The sequence below is a fragment of the Chelonia mydas genome, chromosome 11 (genome assembly GCF_015237465.2).
Source record: "Chelonia mydas isolate rCheMyd1 chromosome 11, rCheMyd1.pri.v2, whole genome shotgun sequence".
Lineage (NCBI taxonomy): Eukaryota > Metazoa > Chordata > Testudines > Cheloniidae > Chelonia > Chelonia mydas.
In genome coordinates this window covers 77,050,819-77,071,079 of record NC_051251.2, presented here as the reverse complement: position 1 = coordinate 77,071,079, position 20,261 = coordinate 77,050,819, and positions in this window count along the sequence as shown.

Genomic DNA, 20,261 nt, shown 5'->3' with positions numbered 1-20,261 from the left:
TTGGCTTGTTTAGCCTAACTAAAAGAAGGTTGAGGGGAGATATGATTGCTCTCTATAAATATATCAGAGGGATAAATACCGGAGAGGGAGAGGAATTGTTTAAGCTCAGTACCAGTGTGGACACAAGAACAAATGGATATAAACTGGCCACCAGGAAATTTAGACTAGAAATTAGACGAAGGTTTCTAACCATCAGAGGTGTGAAGTTTTGGAATAGCCTTCCAAGGGAAGCAGTGGGGGCAAAAGATCTATCTGGCTTTAAGATTAAACTCGATAAGTTTATGGAGGAGATGGTATGATGGGATAACATGGTTTTGGTAATTAAATATTCATGGTAAATAGGCCCAATGGCCTGTGGTGGGATATCAGATGGGGTGGGATCTGAGTTACCCAGGAAAGAATTTTCTGTAGTATCTGGCTGATGAATCTTGCCCATATGCTCAGGGTTTCGCTGATCGCCATATTTGGGGTCAGGAAGGAATTTTCCTCCAGGGCAGACTGGAAGAGGCCCTGGAGGTTTTTCGCCTTCCTCTGCAGCGTGGGGCATGGGTCATTTGCTGGAGGATTCTCTGCTCCTTGAAGTCTTTAAACCACGATTTGAGGACTTCAATAGCTCAGACGTAGGTGTGAGGTTTTTTGCAGGAGTGGGTGGGTGAGATTCTGTGGCCAGCGTTGTGCAGGAGATCAGACCAGATGATCATAATGGTCCCTTCTGACCTTAGTATCTATGAAACAGCTGTTGGCAATTCTCTGAGCCCCTCCTGCGACCGCCTGGCTGGCTTGGCACAAATTCCCCCCCCCTGCGTGACAGCCAGCCAGTCCCTGCAATCCCCTGCCCCTACCCTGCTTCACATCAGGCTTGGCTGCGCTCAGCCACAGAACGGTGCCCTGGTGAAGCGCCCCTTGGCCCAGCGCGTGCTGCAGGCTCCTCCGCCGTCATCCGGCCCTTCCCTGGTATGTTCGTGGGCTGGGGCTCTGCCTGGGTCTCAGCACCAGCCGGCTCCACAGCTGGAGTTCATGCCCCAGCCGCAATGAGGGCTTGGCTAAGAGTGAACTGGCTAAGGCTCAGCGCAGCTAAGACAGTGGCCAGGCTGGGAGAAATGGCCAGATTCAGGTCAGCCCACTGGCTCCGGACCCTCGGGCTGTATGTAATCCCCTGGGGAGGGTGCGCTGCGGGGCCCCTTTGTGCTGAGCCACAAAGGAGACGCATTGCTACCGCCCCCAGTACCACTTCTTAGCACAAGCCGGAGCCGCTCATGCTTTTAGCTGTGGACGTCCCTGGGCCAGCTAAGATGGGGCCCATCACATTTGCATCCCTTTCAGTACCGAGCTTTGCCAGCTAGCACTGCAGTCCTACAGGCACCTCACCTGCACCTAGAGTTTCAGGTTGGAGCAGTAGCCAGGAACGTTGCTTTCACCACCTGCCCTTGGCGTGTCCCCTCCCTACTTCTGCAGGCATGCAAGGGGGTCTACTCCCCAGAGCCACCACAGAACCTCAGCCAGCGCAGAATGGCGCTTCTCCTAGGGCGTACGTTACACGAGTACCCCAGGAGCGCTATGGCGTGGGTCCTCGAGATTTGAGACATGGCCTCTTTGACATCCCCTCTGTTTACGTACAAGTGGTCTGGCGCGAGGGCAGTTTCTGCAGCCCATTCCCGTCTTGGCCCAGCTCAGCGGGTGTGTGTGGACAATCAGGGCTTTCTACAAGGTTCTTCTGGTTCCCAGCACCTTTGGGGAGGAGGAAGTTCGCTGCACTGTCTGCTATGGGGCTGACTGTCAAAGCTGCGTGTGCAACAATGCACATGTGTGTGAACACCCCCCCCTCATTTAAACATATGTGCCCCCTGATGTATTACAGCCTGGGGGTGTGTGTGCGCACAGACGCACATGTGGGTGGGCAAGCCCCAGTTACACACCTGGCTTCTGTCAGTCATGCATGGTTGCACTTGTGAAAATTTGGCACTTTTTAGACCAAGATTTTCAACTATGGGGCTTGAAGCTGAACTCCTAAATCCATATTTAAGAGCCCAACGCAAAGGCCTGCTTTCAGAAAAGGGGAGAACCCGCAACTCCCGTGCCTCAGGGGGGACCTCATGGGGCAGGAGCTCCCCTGACCACCTGCTGGACCTGGCATCTGGACCCAGCTACCCACCCACTGCTCTGGAACACCAGCCTTCCTCTGCTACTAGCTGCCAGCATCAGACCTGTAGCTCAAGTGGGAACAGTGTGCACGGCAGTGAAAGCTCAGAGTTCAAACCCAACTGGTAGCTGGGTGATCAACAGTGGCCCATAATAGAATTTTAGTTTAATTTTTACATATTTCTTTTAAAAAAACCTCTAGGAAATGACACACACGTTTAAAATGCTGTTATTTGTGTGGCATAGTCAAGCACTCAGAAGTGAGGAAATGCCAGCTTTCAGGTTGCTGGTGCAAGTTTAATTCACCCCTCTCTTGCATGTGTGCATTGCGAGGCAGTGTCTAATCGCATGCTCATATACGAATTTTTCCACAGGCCCTGCCTCATTCAGTGCTCAGGAGGGTGAACACACAAGGGGCCAGAATTCTGGTTGTGTGGTCAGCTGTAAATCTGGCATTTCCTCACGTTTGCCTGCCTACGTAGCATTCCTTAAACATAGCTGCTGTGTTGTGTGAAGACAAATAGACCTAGGAGAAGGGAGGGCTGGCATGGTTGGAAGATGGGGTGGGTGAGAACAAGAGGTGTTTAAAGCAGGTCAGTACTAAGGTAGGGGCGGACACCAGAGCTTTACGTAGGGAATTAACCGAGTTTGCGGAGACTCCAGCCCCGTAGCCAGTCGGTACCTAAAGCGCAGTGAGTCACTGTTGCACCTCCAGGGAGGCACCTTCTCACTGTTCGGTCTTGAAGCCTGCCTCCGTGTAGCGTATCTGGTCTGCGGCTTCTCAGAGAAGAACAAGTGAGACCGCAAGCGAATGGCCTTGCGCTGCATGGCTTGTTTTGGCTTGCCCTGGCCTGGCTTCCCTTTCGCTAACCCCAACGCTGGATGGTCCTGCTGTGTCGTGCCTTCAATTCTGGGCTGTCCTTTCACAAGCCCCAGCCTGCAGCTGTCACCGTGTAGCCCTTCCAGCCATTCATCAGGGTGAAATCAAAACACCCCAGTGTGAACGGTACCGGAACTAACCCAGACATTCGGGTGAAATCCGTCTCGTGGGGAAGAGTGGGAATGGGCTTGGCGGCAAGGCTATCTGCCTGGCGTTCGCTGCTGCTAACATGCCCTGGAATTGCTGGGCTGGTCCTGTGGGTAAGCTGGGCGCAGAGGAGACTGCAGCAGAATGGACTTCCTTTGGCATCCCTGCTCCGATGCTGGCGGGCCTCCCCCTGCGTGGGAGGGAGCTGGCGGGGGTCAACGCAGCACGGAGAGCAGTGCAGTCAGCGCGATGAACGAGTTCAGGAAACAGCTTTGTCAAGCCGCGCAGCAGCCGCGCCAGAGAAGACAGCAGCTGGTCGCGCAGGCGTGCTGCACTGGCAAGCAGGGGGCGGGAGAGAAACACAAGGTGCCAAATGCACAAAACTTTCATGGGCACCAGGTCTGTATAATTTTTGGTGGTGCCCAGAATAGGTCCAAGCAGAGTCGTCCCATCCATAGGACAGATGGGGGCAACCGCCCCGGGCCCTGTGCTTTGGGAAGCCCCGTGCCCCAGGGGGATGCGGGGTCCAGGGCGGCCTGGGAGGTTAGCAGGGGACCTGGTGCCAGCAGCAGTGAGCAACCCGGCCCCAGCCCGCCCCCCGCTGGCTCCTGGCATTGCTTGGGGGAGGGGGCAGAAGCCGGAAACAGGTGGAGCGGGGGCTTGGGGCAAGGGGTGCAGTGGGGGTGGGATGGGGTCAGAGCTGGAGCGGGAAGAGGCTGGGTGGGCTGGGGCTGGGTTGCTCACTGCTGCTGGAGCCAGGCCCCCCACAACCCATCCCAGGCCACCCTGGACCCTGCGTCCCCCTGAAGCGAGGGGCCCCGCAAAGCGCGGGGCCTGGGGCGATTGCCCCGGTCCGTCCTATGGATGGGATGGCTCTGAAAATATAAGCCCAAACATTGGTGGAGCTGGGCCTGCGTTCCCGAATATTGATGGAGCACGGGCACCACGGGCCCATATAACTCGCCACCTGTGAAAACATTTGCTCTGTCTGTCCACGTAACAGCCGGAAACACGGCCCGGGTGACAATGGAGCCCACTGCAAAGCATGCATTTCGTGGCTGCACTCACCAGACTATACGCATGTGCATAAACCCGCCCTCCATAAACCTCATACAGAGACCAACTAGTTAGCCCCTTTTCAAACGATGAGACCGAGGTTTCAGAGACCATTTTTCCACGCCCGGTTGCACACACCAGTTGGCTGCGCTAGGGCCTGAGACCCTAGCAGGGACGTTCTACGTCAGTCGAGGTCCAGCGGACCAGTGGGGCAATTGTTCCCTCGCAGGTTAGGAAAGCGATGGGTCTGGGAGTGAGGCATGCGGGTCTGCAGGGGAAGAAGCGGGTGCCTCATGGAGATTTCTCTCTTTCCGCCCCAGGGCAATAGTGGTCTAGAGCTGGTTGAAAACTGGAACATGATTTTGCAAACTAATGTGACCTTGTTTCCATTGCTCAGCAGTCAGAGACAGCCATTTCCCACAAACTTTTCAATAATGACAATTTTTCACAAAAAAGTTTTGGTTTTTGAACTAAAAGGCCATTTTTGGATGAAAAAAATCATTTTTCATGTATAACATTTCAACCAGCTCTGTAGTCTTTCTACAGTTCTATGTGTCCTGGTTGTTATAGGAAAGCAGAAGAGACAGGGCTGCAAAGCGGTGACTCTGGAAAGGAACGAGGGATCTTTGCTGCCAACCACCAGCCTCTGAGCTCCCAGGGCCATGCTGTGGCCATGAGGGTGAATGCAGGGCTCAGATGTCCACGCAAGGGAATAACACGTAGCAGTGAGGAGGTGCTGTTAGCTCAGCTATGGCCTTGGTTATCATGTCCAGATCTGGCATCCACACTGAGGATGTGGAAAAAATGGCCTGGGCTCAGAGAAGAGCTACAAGAATGATTCGCTGTCTGAAAAACCTGCCTTACGGTGAAAGGCTCAAGGAGCTCCGTCCAGTTGGTTTCAGTTAAGAGATGACGTGACCATGATCTGTAAGTACGTAGACAATGAAAGGACTCTTTAATCTAGCAAACAAAGGTTTTACATGAGCCAATGGCTGGAAGCTGAAGTCAGCAGAGTTCGAACTGGAAATTTAACCATTAACCCTTGGAACAGCCCACAAAGGGAGGTGGTGGATTCGCTATCACTGGAGACTTTAAATGAGATTGGATGCTTGCTGCATGCTGCGCTCTAGTTCACACACAGGTTTAGGCTGGGTGGTTCTGTGGCATGTGTCATGTAGGTGTCTGGTCACAGTGGTCACGTCTCGCCTTAACAAAGATTAAGAGCCACTGACACTGTACCGAGGTGCGTGCAAAACCCTGTAGTTGTGTGGTGCCCACACGACACCCAGGGGCATTGCGACGGATCCCCAGCTAGCAGAATGGGCATAGCTGCACTGACTTCGTAGTGCTACACCAGCGGGGGCAGCCCGGAAGTCCCAGCATCCTTCCTAGCTGAGCACTGGGCTGAGAAATTGTGGCTTCCAGCTGGGGGCCTTTCCCCTGCTTTTTGCATCCAAAAAAAACCCCATCGTGGACATCTCAAATCGATCTGTTCATACAAATGTATTTCAGCAAAAACATTGAGTCATTGACATCACTCTCACAGACCTTGGGAGACAGGCCAGTCCTTGCTTACAGCCAGCCCCCCAACCTGAAGCAAATACTCACCAGCAACCACACAACAGAACCACTAACCCAGGAACCTATCCTTGCAACAAAGCCCGTTGCCAACTCTGTCCACATATCTATTCAAGGGACACCATCATAGGGCCTAATCACATCAGCCACACGATCAGAGGCTCCTTCACCTGCACATCTACCAATGTGCAAGCTGTCTGAGTGTTGCAAATTCATCCCTGCTTTAACTCTGTTAAAGTCAGTGCACTTCACTGATTTCAGCAGAGTTACAGCTTGGTCTGTTTTACCAAGTCTTTAAACCACGATTTGAGGACTTCAATAGCTCAAACATAAGTTAGGGGTTTGTTACAGGAGTTGGTGGGTGAGATTCCATGGCCTACGTTTTGCAGGAGATCAGACTAGATGACCATAGGGACTAGAAGGTCCCTTCTGACCTTAAAGTCTATGATTCTATGTGCCAGCAATGCCCCTCTGCCATGTACATTAGCCAAACTGGACAGTCTCTACGTAAAAGAATAAATGGACACAAATCAGATGTCAAGAATTATAACATTCAAAAACCAGTCGGAGAACACTTCAATCTCTCTGGTCACTCGATTACAGACCTAAAAGTGGCAATTCTTCAACAAAAACCTTCAAAAACAGACTCCAGCGAGAGACTGCTGAATTGGAATTAATTTGCAAACTGGATACAATTAACTTAGGCTTGAATAAAGACTGGGAGTGGATGGCTCATTACAAAAAGTAAAACTATTCCCCCATGTTTATTCCCCCCCACACACACACACACTGTTCCTCAGACGTTCTTGTCAACTGCTGGAAATGGCCCACCTTGATTATCACTGCAAAAGGTTCCCCCCCCCCGACCCCCCGCTCTCCTGCTGGTAATAGCTCACCTTACCTGATCACTCTTGTTACAGTGTGTATGGTAACACCCATTGTTTCATGTTCTCTGTGTATATAAATCTCCTCACTGTATTTTCCACTACACGCATCCGATGAAGGGAGCTGTAGCTCACGGAAGCTTATGCTCAAATAAATTGGTTGGTCTCTAAGGTGCCACAAGTCCTCCTGTTCTTTTGACTATTGCCTGGGGACCTTGCTGGGCGTCTCATGGCCTTAGGTGCAGCCACCTGCTCCTTAGTTGAAGCTGAAGTGCCCTGGGCTGTGGTTGTCACAGCTACATATTCTCCAGGCCTTTAAACTCCCCGTGTAGCATTTCTCCATTTCCTTCAGCCCTCCGTGCCAGGCGTTTTTGTAGCTGCAGCACCTGCTGCATCGGCTGGCACTCAGGGTTTGCTGCTCCCTCCAGAGGATGGCAGTTAGCTGGGCATTCGCTCTACTCGTAACTTTGGCAAACTTCTGCCTGGAAAAGGGTCAGCTGTTCAGAAAAGCATGAAGTCGGGCCTGGCTGGTCCTGCACCACACTCCTTCCCGTCCAGGCTCCGGCACGGGGCAGGCAGTTGTGCTGAGCCCGGATTTTAAAAGGGTCCCTGAGGTGCTTTACTCCTTCCTAAGCCTCTTGCTGATTTCAGGGGGCAGACGAAGACAAAGACAGCTGAGAATTAACATCAAATCCAGCATTTTCTGCAAGACAGAATGTAAGTGTTGGGACTGAGTGGACGTATTTGAATGAGAGACATAGAACCCCAGCCATGCAGACTTCCTGTCCTACCCCCATCCTAGGCCCAAACATCCACCTCTTCCCTCCCTTATTCAAAGGACAAGGACTCCACACTTCAAACGTTTGTCATGGCATTTCCCTCCCCTTCTGCCTTCTCCCCTTTCCCTCCCCAACCCCCACACGTCTGAGATCAGTTTCTCCTCTGAGCCTGGGTGCTATGGTTCTCCACACACAAACCAATCTTCTTGGCTAGTGATTTATTCTAAATTAAGAACTAAAGTAATGCCTGCATTAGAAAGCAAATAGTGCATGCATCTCCTCTGACAGCTGCACTGAACTGAATGCAAAATAGCTGCCTGTCTGTGCAACCAGCAGACTCCTAGATATTTAGAGGTGTGCTGTGTAGCAGATTAATGATGTAACCCTTCTGCCCGTCAGCGTTGGCAGCAACAAGGGCCGGGTTCAGTATCTAGGGGTTCCATCCCAATAACACAATGCAAAACCGGCTTGAGCCCCCACCCAGTGACCTGGGACAAATATATACCACCCCCGCTGGGCGCCTCCAAGAGGCAATACTTCCCCTCTCGCAAGCACATAGTCTGAGAGTAACAAAAAGCCTTTTAATAACAGAGAGAAACCATGTGGCATTATGCTGGGGAAACACCACAAACAGGATTCATAACACAACCCATGAGCAAAAACCCACCCCAAGCAAATTGGGGTGTGTCCTTTCCCTTTAGTTCTTGAGTCCAGCAACCCAAAATCACCCAAAGTCCCAAAAGTCCAATGACCCAGAAGTCTCTGTCCCTGGTCAGGGCAGCCCCAGAGTTCAAAAGTTTATCTGCAGAGTTTTACCTCCCAACCTGGGTGGAGATGGAGGGGGGGGGGCGTTAAGGGGCACCTTATGTGGTCCAAAGCTGACGGCCCCACCTCTCCATGGGGCTCTGCTAGCCGCCCCATGGGCTGCTCTAGGCCTCCAACAAACTGCTCTGCTCCACCAGCCGCTCCGCTCACCGTCCCACAAACTGCTCCACCCTATATCTTCAGGCTCCCCACTACTCAACACAACACTCAGTGATTTCAGCTCTTAGTCAGTTCAGCTCTTTTGTGATTTCAGCTTGTAGTAGGGGAGCCTCAGTGCTGGTGCACCATTAGCCCAAAGTGAATTCAGCTCAGCAGCCTGTAACTAGACTCCTAATGGCATCAAAATTAGCTCTGATATTCCACAGTGGAGAGAGGAGGAAGTGCAATTAACATGTAAGACCCTCACCAGGGGACCCATGCCACCAAGTATTAATACCTATCCCCAGCCTCTCTCAATTCACAGAGTTTTGGAACCCATGTCCCTTGCCTAGTGAGTGCTGCTTAGTTGATGGCGAGTCCCTCTATCATAACAAAAGGCCAAGTACAGGTCCACTGTCCTTGATTCCCATAATCAGGATAATAACAATTTATTCTTCCTGCCCCAATAACAGAGACACTGGAGATCCCACAGCAGCCAAAGTGACCATTTGGGCAGCTATGGCCTCATTCTAGGCGGGGTGGGTGTGCCTATGCAAATGAGATTGGCCCCTGAAGTTCTTTTCCACAACTTGCCACACCTCACCACCAGATGCCAGGGTGGAGCTCATCCTGACTCTGCTTACAATGACATTACAGTTACAGAGCGACATATAGTACGTTGCAACATGAGATATGAGTTATCAAACTTACAGTCCAGTACCTTCAGTTCATAGAATACCAGGGTTGGAAGGGACCTCAGGAGGTCTAGTCCACCCCCCTGCTCAAAGCAGGACCAATCCCCGTTTTTTTTTTGTTCCAGATCCCTAAATGGCCCCCTCAAGGATTGAACTCACAACTCTGGGTTTAGCAGGCCAAGGGTCAAACCACTGAGCTATCCCCCCCTCAGTTAACTGAGCTGTCTGTAGTTACTGTAACAGACACCTTGTCATGTGTTACAGCATCACGTATATCACAATATATTTTTGGTAACAGCTGGGTAACAAGTCCTGACAGAGGCTGGTGTGCTGTCAGCTTGCACCGTGAGAGCGTTCGTCAGCCATTGAAATTTCTCCTGTCATAACGTCTGGCCAAATCATAAGGGCATCGATCAGCTGAGCTGACCATGGTTGTGAAATACACCAAGGACTGTTCTCCCCAACGGGTTTGGAATCCAGTTAAAGTTGTGCCCGTCAAGCCAATGATTTGCCCTGACACAGACATGGTCTGTGAGTCTAATGTGTCAGTCACAAGCCCTGTGACGCAGAGCTGGTCACATGACTTAGGCAAAGATTTTGGGCTTTAGATATGGGGTTTTTTTGTAGGTTTGTTCATTATACGTCGTTTTTCAGACTAACGGCAGCCTCTGGGTGGGTTATGGACAGCGTTTACCAGTACACATAGGGCCTACCAATTTCACAGGTGTGAAAACCATGTCACAGACCATGAAATAAGCCCTGCTCCATGAAATCTGATCTCCTCGACATCAGCCAGGCTGGGGAGGGACAGGACTTGGCAGCCCCCACTCCACAGGCCGCATAGCGGTGAGGATGGTCACTCTCACTCCTGCATGGCAGCAGCCCCAGAGCTGGGCTCTGGACTGCTGCCCCCTCCCTGCAGCTCTTGCTGGGGCTGGGGGCGCCCGGGCTAGGGGTGCCCCCCTACAGCTCCTGCCCAGGCTCAGGGCGCCCTAGTTCCAGGGCTTCTGCCCCCGCCCGCACATAGGTCCTGCCGGGGCTCGCTCCCTCTCCCCCATGGCTCCTGCCAGGGCTGCTGCTTCCCCCTGCACCCCACTGCAGCTCCTGCCAGGGGTTGAGGCATTCCTTTTTCAAACTGCCTGGGGACCCTGGGTACAGGTCCTATGGGCCCATGCGTTAATCCATCACTGGCCCTGACTAGCAGCTAGGAGCCCCCGGCTGTGTCGCTCCCAGCAGCGCGGGGGGGATTGGACCTACCTCCACCTCGGGGAGCCTCCTCCAGCTGCAGGAAACTCTGCAACTGCTTCCTTCAGCGCTGCGCTCTGAAGGCAGCACAGAAGTGAGTATGGCAAATCCTGCAGCCCCCTACAACAGCTTTAGGACCCCCCCCCCACGATCCCCTTTTGGATCAGGACCCCAGGGTTACAACAGGGTGACATTTCAGATGTAAACATCTGCAACCATGAAAGTGACCAATTTTAAGACCCTGTGGCCGTGAAATTGACCAAAGTGAACTGGGAATTTGGTAGGGCCCTAAGTATGAGAGTGGCGAGGCTAGTCACATGGTATTGTTTCTGTTCCCTGACTGGATAATAGTAACCGTAATAAAGTGGAGGTGGACAAGCCACTCGACTTTTGAGTCTCTTACGGCGGGCCGGGCAGCACCGGCGTCACCCTCGCACCCCCGTGCTAGCCAGCATGGCAGAACTGGCTGGCTTGTGTCTTTGTTGCACTAGAACCCAGGCCAGTTGTATCCGTCTGTATCTTTGGCTACACGTCAGGTCTGCTCATGCATTGGGTGATCAGCCTGTTTGCTAGTTTATTCACAGCTGCATTTGATGGTTTCTGTCACTTGCCGCATATGCGAGCTGTGGTGAGGAATGGCTGTGCAGACCCTTGGACTCCACTGATTCGCCGAAAAGGCCAGGCCCCACTGGAACCGCTGCCACGGAGTGCCCGTTGTGGGACAACCCAATGGCTGTGTCATGCCGTGCACGTGAGGAGGACGCGTGGCTTCACACAGGGCTATGCTTTACTTGATGTGCCTGAGTTTAGCATTGACATTCAACTCTGCTCACTCAATTGTCTGGTTTGCCACTCCCACTTCCAGCTGAAACCAGTCTAGTTCATAGTCACACGGTACAAGCCACACACAGCTCTGCTTTTCCACAAAGCCCTGGGCAAACAAAACATGGGTGGTACATTTGTGCAAAAGAGTGACTAGCAAGAGTTTAGGAATATGTCACATCGGATTTAATTTTCCAATTTGTCAAAATGAGTGCACCTTGTTTCCCCCCCCACGCTACTGGGCTCCGGGATTTTAAACACTGGTTCTCCACTTGGAAGGTAACTCCCTTTTCTTCATGTGCCTGTATATTTATGCCTCTATCTGTAATTCTCACTCCATGCATCTGATGAAGTGGGTTCTAACCCATGAAAGTTTATGCCCAAATAAATCTGTTAAGGTGCCACCAGACTCCTCATTGTTTGTGAGGATTTTAAATGTTTGAAACCTGCGTAAACACTTTCATTTCTTGTTATTGTATAGATACGTGAAACTGACACTGATGCTCATTTGCACAAAGTGTCTTACTGCAGACACAGGAATACTCACATACCCATTGACTCTGGGGTGGAAATATTTACACCTCCAACATCTTTGAGACACGTGGACTATCAGTTCACATTCCCACTCATTTGCCAATTGTCTGGAAACTTCTTTGTTTCGTTCATTATTTGTCAGATTTGATACCACAGAGCAAAGTCAGCAAGACGCTAATTTCTTTGGCCCAACCCCAGCCCCTCCCACTGCTGACGCCTTTGGGAAAGATGCCCTGCTGCATGTATTTTGCATTGTACCGGACATAATCAGGTGTTGGCAGGGAGGAAGTTAGTTATTACATGTTTATCCAAAGAGTTTCACGCAGGGTCCTTGAAAAGCTGACCCAGCACGACTGTCTCAGAGGCTTTTAATCCAGGCCCAGGCTGGGTGAGCAACCAGGAGCGGAAAAGACGGCGTGGGGTTTGGAGGGGAAGAGGGCATGGGAGGAGTTGTGGCCAGGGCGACAGGGAGCGGAGCCCCCCGGACGGCAAGGGAACACCGTGCAGGAGACCGACTGGCAGAGCTCCGGCGGCCACCTTCCCAGGCGCAGAGCATTGCTGCCAAGCACGTTCCACTGCGCCTCGTAGGAGGCAGGTTTGTGTCTTTTGCTCGTTAGGCGAGAAGCACCCAGACCAGAACGGTGGCTTCCAAATAACCGTGGTTACTAAATGGACACAGCTACAGCGACGCCCTGCCGCTTTGCGACATGGGACCGCAGGGAGCCCAGCTCGGGGGCTCAGACTCTTTAAAGGGATACTCCCCTCTTCTTACACATGCCCCTCCTCCCCCATGCCTGTCAAATGACATACAGAGGATTAAAATATACAACACCTTGCAAAGCCCGTCTGAGAGATGGAGCTCAGCTCTGCCTGGTCGCTCTTAGGGGGCTAATGAGACCAGCGTGTTCATGGGAACTTGCTGCTCTCGCTGTGCCTGGTTCACCGGGCTCTGCAATTGGCCATCCAAGGTGCAATACCTGGATCTGGAGGTGAAGGGACTCAAGGCTGCAGCTGTCCTCTGTGTTGGCCCCCAGCCCCAGCCTGCACGGTAAGTGCACGTTCTCCCCAAGCACTTGTAGGCGATAGCAGTGAGGAATCTCCCCCAGCCAAACTGGGCCCCGTGCTAACTGGGAAGGGCTTAGAAAGGCACCAAGGGCTTGTTCCTGCAAGGTGCCGATCACTGGCCTGCTCCAACCACCGCTCCAGCCGAGGAGGTGCTTGGAGCGTGTGAGGGTCTGAGTGAAGTGCGGGGGCTCTCGGTGTGCTTAGGGCTAAGCGTGACGACGGCGTGCTTTGCTGGCACAGCCCCCAGGCAATGAACTGGGAGGAATGGGGTTCACTTGCCCTGCTCTGCTCACACTAAAGGCGATACTGTGGCTGGATTTCCTCAGTGTCAGGGAGCAGGGCAAAGGGGTGGGAAATGCTCGCATTGCTGCGCACAAGGACTGCCCACAGGGCTGTTTTAACAAGGGAAAGGACCCTCTAAGCCTCCTTAACAGGGGTCAGAGTAGCAGCCGTGTTAGTCTGTATCCGCAAAAAGAACAGGGGTGGAGAGGGAACCTGGCCTGACATTTACTTCTGCTTATTTTAAAGCAAATTAAGTGACTCTGCCCTGTCCTTTTGCCTGTGTACGTTTCTGTGACTGCTAGAAAAAAACCTGCCCGACAGAGAGGAGAGCGGCAAGGGGAGCATCAGGGTGGAGTGAGCCCCAACTTCCATAGACACCCGGAGCAAATCGCCCCTGCCCTCACAGCTCGTTTGGGTTTTTTAACCCAGACCCTCTTTCTAGCCTGGACGTGCTGCTGACAGTCTCAAGAGACTCTGCGGGGCTTCAGGCATGTGTTTATGCACTCTGCCAAGACCAGTCTGGCCAGTGTGGTGTCTGCCCGCAATGCAAAAGCAGCAGGGGCCAGAAAGATAAAACGACTGACCCAATTGTCAGAGGGAGCCTGTGGCTCAGAGCTCGCCCAGCTCTAGGGCTGGCTGGGGAGCAGAGAGCCCCCTGCAAGCCTGCTCTCCCCTCCTGGCTGCTCCATGAGAACACCGTGCAGGGGAGAGATGTGCCAAGCCGCGTGAATGAAATATTCCAAGACTGGCCCTGAGCCCCCAGAACCCGACTCTGCGGCTGGTCAATGTTGGGGCTGTTTACCTCAGCATCTTACAGTCACATGGCACAGCAGTTTCCGACACCTGATTCCCTTTTCCCGCCCGTATCCCAGGTGTATGCTTGGTGATTCCGCACCCCCTGGATTCTTCGGGGTGTGTCCATGCAGGGCACCCGGGAAAGATTGTAACCTGGGTGCCGATGCTGGAGAACGGTTGTCATCTGTCACCCATGCAGATAACATTCGGCTGTCTCCAGCTCTGGGACATGGCAAAGTGTGATAAGGGGTAAAGTATCAGAAATGTCACACTCTCAGCCCTGAGGGGCGCCAAGCCGGCTGCTTTACAGGCAACAATTACTTCAAATCTCTCCCAAGGAAATGAAGTGACAAGCACTAGCCACCACAAAAGCTCATGCTCAAATACATTGGTTAGTCTCTAAGGTGCCACAAGTCCTCCTGTTCTTTTTGCGAATACAGACTAACACGGCTGCTACTCTGACACCTTGTACCAGCAAGTCCTGTTTTATTCGGGACAAACACAACGCGGAGACACCCAGCAAACACGGTGAGAGCTGTTCAGAGAAATGCCACAAGACGCGCTGAACTTTCCTCACCCCAGAGCCAATGGCTGGTACGGGCCCAGAGTCTGCACCCACTAAAAGCAGAAAACCCAGCCTGTCACAAGCGGGACATGAACCCGACTGTTGAAAGAGGGAACCACTGAGCTGTGTAATCCCAGTCTACGCTCTGGCAGTGCGGCAGGTCTGGTGACATTCCGTTTAGTCTCATGCACTAGTGCCCCCACTTTAGGGAACTGTTCTTTGTCCTGGCTTTAAAAGTTACACTTGATTTGCTGTGTGACCTTGGGAAGATCAGTCCTGCTCTGTGCCTCAGTTTCCCTATCTGCAAGAGAGATAATATTAGCCTACTTCCTCAGTAGGGGGTGTTGTGGGATTAACTACTTACTGTTTGCAGAGTGCTTGGTCTGCATAAAGAGCCATGGGCTAGGTTCTGATACACTCCCTCTGCGTTGTACCTTAGCGCTCCACTCGGTCCCTCCGTTCAGTGGGGCTATTTAAGGCATGGGGCACGGCTCCACATGGCTCTTAGAAGCTGACCCGTATAAATGCTGTGGTTTGCCTTGCACAGCAGCCCTTCTCAGTCCAGCACCCTTTAAATAAACTGTTCACAAGCCCCACAGATGGCATTTTAAAATTCAGTACCCAACAGCTGCTCCGGCTGATCTGGAGAGTGCAGCCAGGCGAGGGAGCCACTGCTGTGAAACAGATCCTGCCACAGGTTCTAGGTGCCCCCCTGCAGCGTAGACAGACCCTTTGCCAGTTGTTAAGCTGAAGATTTATGCGCAAAGCTGAGGTGTCAGCTGATCAGTTCCTTCAAGGAACCAGACAAAGGATCCCGTTACCTGCCAGCAGGAGCCTCGTTCAGGCCGCCAGAACACACTCAATCCTAGGTAAAGTCCAGCTTTGTCTTCACCCCCTCCCCCACCATTACTGCCCTACCTCTGAGCCCAGCCACAGCCTTGCAAAGTCCCACCTGGCTCCCTGTAAGGGGGGAACCTCCAGGCCGCAGGAGTGAAGGCGGCAAATTGAATTTGACAATCAAGGCCAATGGGAACCTGAATGTTTTACTCTAATGACAAAAAGCAGCCAGCTGGGCCAAGCCAGAGCCAGGGAGTGGAGTCGCGGCAATGGGAGCATGGAGGCTGCCTGCGTGTGCTGACGTGCATGCCTGGGGGAGTGGAGGGTGGCCAGTTAGCTGAACAGAGGGGGTGGCTCTGGTTTCTGCATTGTACATGCTCCATTGCCAAGAAGCCTGCCGGCATGACTGCTGTACAGCTCTCCAGCTGGGTCAGGTCAAGCTGGTTCTGCCATGGAGAGCACAAACAGCTCACTAGCATGGAGCCTTTACACCTGTTCTTTCTTGCTGGGTTGTTTCCCTTATGCTTAAAGTCTTGGAGTCTCCAATGAGGCTCTTAAAAACCTATTTCCAGGAAGCATTTCTGCAGTGGGAGGCAGCCTGGAGCCTGGGCATGGGGTTCGGCCTTTGGACATGATGGAGAGAGAGGAAGGAGTTTGAGTGCCTGCTTTGCATCACTGGACATGTGACACCAGGTCCCAGCGTGCTGCATTGGCAGCTGAGATTGGTCTTGAAACCTTGGGATCTTCAAGCACAGGCTGAGGTCTGCCAGCCCCCACTGTAGCAGACTTAACCTCAGCGTGTCCACTAGAGGGGACAGAGCACCACAAGGAGTGGGCGTGGGTCACAGACATCAGTGTATCCACTAGAGGGGGACAGAGCACCACAAGGAGTGGGTGTGGGTCATAGACATCAGTGTATCCACTAGAGGAGGACAGAGCACCACAAGGAGTGGGTGTGGGTCACAGACATCAGTGTATCCACTAGAGGGGGACAAAGCACCACAAGGAGTGGGTGTGGGTCACAGACATCAGTGTGTCCACTAGAGGGGGACAGAGCACCCCAAGGAGTGGGTGTGGGTTACAGACATCAGTGTGTCCACTAGAGGGGGACAGAGCATCCCAAGGAGTGGGTGTGGGTTACAGACATCAGTGTGTCCACTAGAGGGGGACAGAGCACCACAAGGAATGGGTGTGGGTCACAGACATCAGTGTGTCCACTAGAGGGGGACAGAGCACCCCAAGGAGTGGGTGTGGGTTACAGACATCGGTGTGTCCACTAGAGGGGACAGAGCACCACAAGGAGTGGGTGTGGGTCACAGACATCAGTGTATCCACTAGAGGGGGACAGAGCACCACAAGGAGTGGGTGTGGGTCACAGACATCAGTGTATCCACTAGAGGGGGACAGAGCACCACAAGGAGTGGGTGTGGGTCACAGATATCAGTGTGTCCACTAGAGGGGGACAGAGCACCCCAAGGAGTGGGTGTGGGTTACAGACATCAGTGTGTCCACTAGAGGGGGACAGAGCACCCCAAGGAGTGGGTGTGGGTCACAGACATCAGTGTGTCCACTAGAGGGGGACAGAGCACCCCAAGGAGTGGGTGTGGGTTACAGACATCAGTGTGTCCACTAGAGGGGGACAGAGCACCACAAGGAATGGGTGTGGGTCACAGACATCAGTGTGTCCACTAGAGGGGGACAGAGCATCCCAAGGAGTGGGTGTGGGTTACAGACATCAGTGTATCCACTAGAGGGGGACAGAGCACCACAAGGAATGGGTGTGGGTCACAGACATCAGTGTGTCCACTAGAGGGGGACAGAGCACCCCAAGGAGTGGGTGTGGGTTACAGACATCAGTGTGTCCACTAGAGGGGGACAGAGCATCCCAAGGAGTGGGTGTGGGTCACAGACATCAGTGTGTCCACTAGAGGGGGACAGAGCACCACAAGGAGTGGGTGTGGGTCACAGACATCAGTGTGTCCACTAGAGGGGGACAGAGCACCCCAAGGAGTGGGTGTGGGTTACAGACATCAGTGTGTCCACTAGAGGGGGACAGAGCACCACAAGGAGTGGGTGTGGGTCACAGACATCAGTGTGTCCACTAGAGGGGGACAGAGCACCCCAAGGAGTGGGTGTGGGTTACAGACATCAGTGTGTCCACTAGAGGGGGACAGAGCATCCCAAGGAGTGGGTGTGGGTTACAGACATCAGTGTGTCCACTAGAGGGGGACAGAGCACCACAAGGAGTGGGTGTGGGTCACAGACATCAGTGTGTCCACTAGAGGGGGACAGAGCACCACAAGGAGTGGGTGTGGGTCACAGACATCAGTGTGTCCACTAGAGGGGGACAGAGCACCCCAAGGAGTGGGTGTGGGTTACAGACATCAGTGTGTCCACTAGAGGGGGACAGAGCACCACAAGGAGTGGGTGTGGGTCACATTGGAGGCATAACACTGGCTGCTTTCCCTGTGCGGCATGGATGGGTCTCTAAAACCCAAAGGGTCCTGATTGGCTGGTTCAGAAGTTCAGCGTCTGCTGCAGGGTGTTTTGTCACTTCCAGGGTACACAGGTGTGTGTGTGGGGGGGGGCCTCCGGCTGGGGGTGTGGGCTCTGGGGATGAGGGGTTGGGGGTGCCGGAGGGTGCTCCGGGCTGGGACCAAGGGGTTCAGTGGGCAGGAGGAGGATCAAGGCTGGGGCAGTGGGTTGGGGCTTGGGAGGGGGTCAGGGGGGCAGGCTCTGGGTGGCACTTACTTCAAACAGCTCCTGGAAGCAGCGGCATGTCCCCCTTCTGGCTCCTACGTGGTTCCCAACCAATGGGAGCTGCGGGGGTGGTGCTTGGGGCAGGAGAAAAATGCAAAGTCCCCTGGCTGCCCCTACGTGTAGGAATCGGAGTGGGGACAGTGAAATCCTTGCTGATCTTAAACACAAAAAAGAAGCTTACAAGAAGTGGAAGATTGGACAAATGCCCAGGGATGAGTATAAAAATATTGCTTGGGCATGTAGGAGTGAAATCAGGAAGGCCAAATCACACCTGGAGTTGCAGCTAGCGAGAGATGTTAAGAGTAACAAGAAGGGTTTCTTCAGGTATGTTGGCAACAAGAAGAAAGCCAAGGAAAGCGTGAGGCCCTTACTGAATGAGGGAGGCAACCTAGTGACAGAGGATGTGGAAAAAGCTAATGTACTCAATGCTTTTTTTGCCTCTGTCTTCACGAACAAGGTCAGCTCCCAGACTACTGCACTGGGCAGCACAGCATGGGGAGGAGGTGACCAGCCCTCTGTGGAGAAAGAGGTGGTTCGGGACTATTTAGAAAAGCTGGACATGCACAAGTCCATGGGGCCGGATGCGTTGCATCCGAGAGTGCTAAAGGAGTTGGCGGATGTGATTGCAGAGCCATTGGCCATTATCTTGGAAAACTCATGGCGATCCGGGGAAGCCCCGGAAGACTGGAAAAAGGCTAATGTAGTGCCCATCTTTAAAAAAGGGAAGAAGGAGGATCCTGGGAACTACAGGCCAGTCAGCCTCACCTCAGTCCCCGGAAAAATCATGGAGCAGGTCCTCAAGGAATCAGTTCTGAAGCACTTAGAGGAGAGGAAAGTGATCAGGAACAGTCAGCATGGATTCACCAAGGGAAAGTCATGCCTGACTAATCTAATTGCCTTCTATGATGAGATAACTGGTTCTGTGGATGAAGGGAAAGCAGTGGACGTGTTATTCCTCGACTTTAGCAAAGCTTTTGACACTGTCTCCCACAGTATTTTTGTCAGCAAGTTAAAGAAGTATGGGCTGGATGGATGCACTACAAGGTGGGTAGAAAGTTGGCTAGATTGTCAGGCTCAACGGGTAGTGATCAATGGCTCCATGTCTAGTTGGCAGCCGGTATCTAGCAGTGTGCCCCCAGGGTCGGTCCTAGAGAAGGACCTAGAGGTGACAGTGGACGAGAAGCTGGATATGAGTCAACAGTGTGCCCTTGTTGCCAAGAAGGCCAATGGCATTTTGGGGTGTATAAGTAGGGGCATTGCCAGCAGATCGAGGGTCGTGATCGTTCCCCTCTATTCGACATTGGTGAGGCCTCATCTGGAGTACTGTGTCCAGTTTTGGGCCCCACACTACAAGAAGGATGTGGAAAAATTGGAGAGAGTCCAGCGAAGGGCAACAAAAATGATTAGGGGTCTGGAACACCTGACTTATGAGGAGAGGCTGAGGGAACTGGGATTGTTTAGTCTACGGAAGAGAAGAATGAGGGGGGATTTGATAGCTGCTTTTAATTACCTGAAAGGTGGATCCAAAGAGGATGGATCTAGACTATTCTCAGTGATAGCAGATAACAGGACAAGGAGTAATGGTCTCAAGTTGCAGTGGGGGAGATTTAGGTTGGATATTAGGAAAAACTTTTTCACTAGGAAGGTGATGAAACACTGGAATGTGTTACCTAGAGAGATGGTGGAATCTCCATCCTTAGAAGTTTTTAAGGTCAGGCTTGACAAAGCCCTGGCTGGAATGATTTAGTTGGGGATCGGTCCTGGTTTGAGCAGGAGGTTGGACTAGATGACCTCCTGAGGTCCCTTCCAACCCTGATATTCTATGATTCTATGACATGCAGCTGCTTCTGGGAGCTGCATGGAGCCACAGCACGCGCAGAGCAGGGCAAGCCCCCAACCTCGCTCCCCAGCTGGAGCACCGGAAGGGGACAAGCCCCGGACCCTGCTCCTTGGTGGAAGCTTGAGGGCCAGATTAAAACGTCTGAAGGGCCAGATGCGGCCCCCGGGTCATAGTTTGCCCACCCACGGGTTACCTATAAAATAAAATCATAACATGCATTCTATAGCCTAAACTTGATTAACTAGCTGCCTCATGTCGAGTAGAGAAATGTTTGTAGTAGAGAGAGCCGGAGACAGAGGCCTGGCAGGAGGCCTGAGGCCTGAGCTAAAGTAGTGGGCGAGCTTTGCTGATATAAAGCAAAGTTAGCAAAACTCAGGCTGTGAGCACCAGGCAGG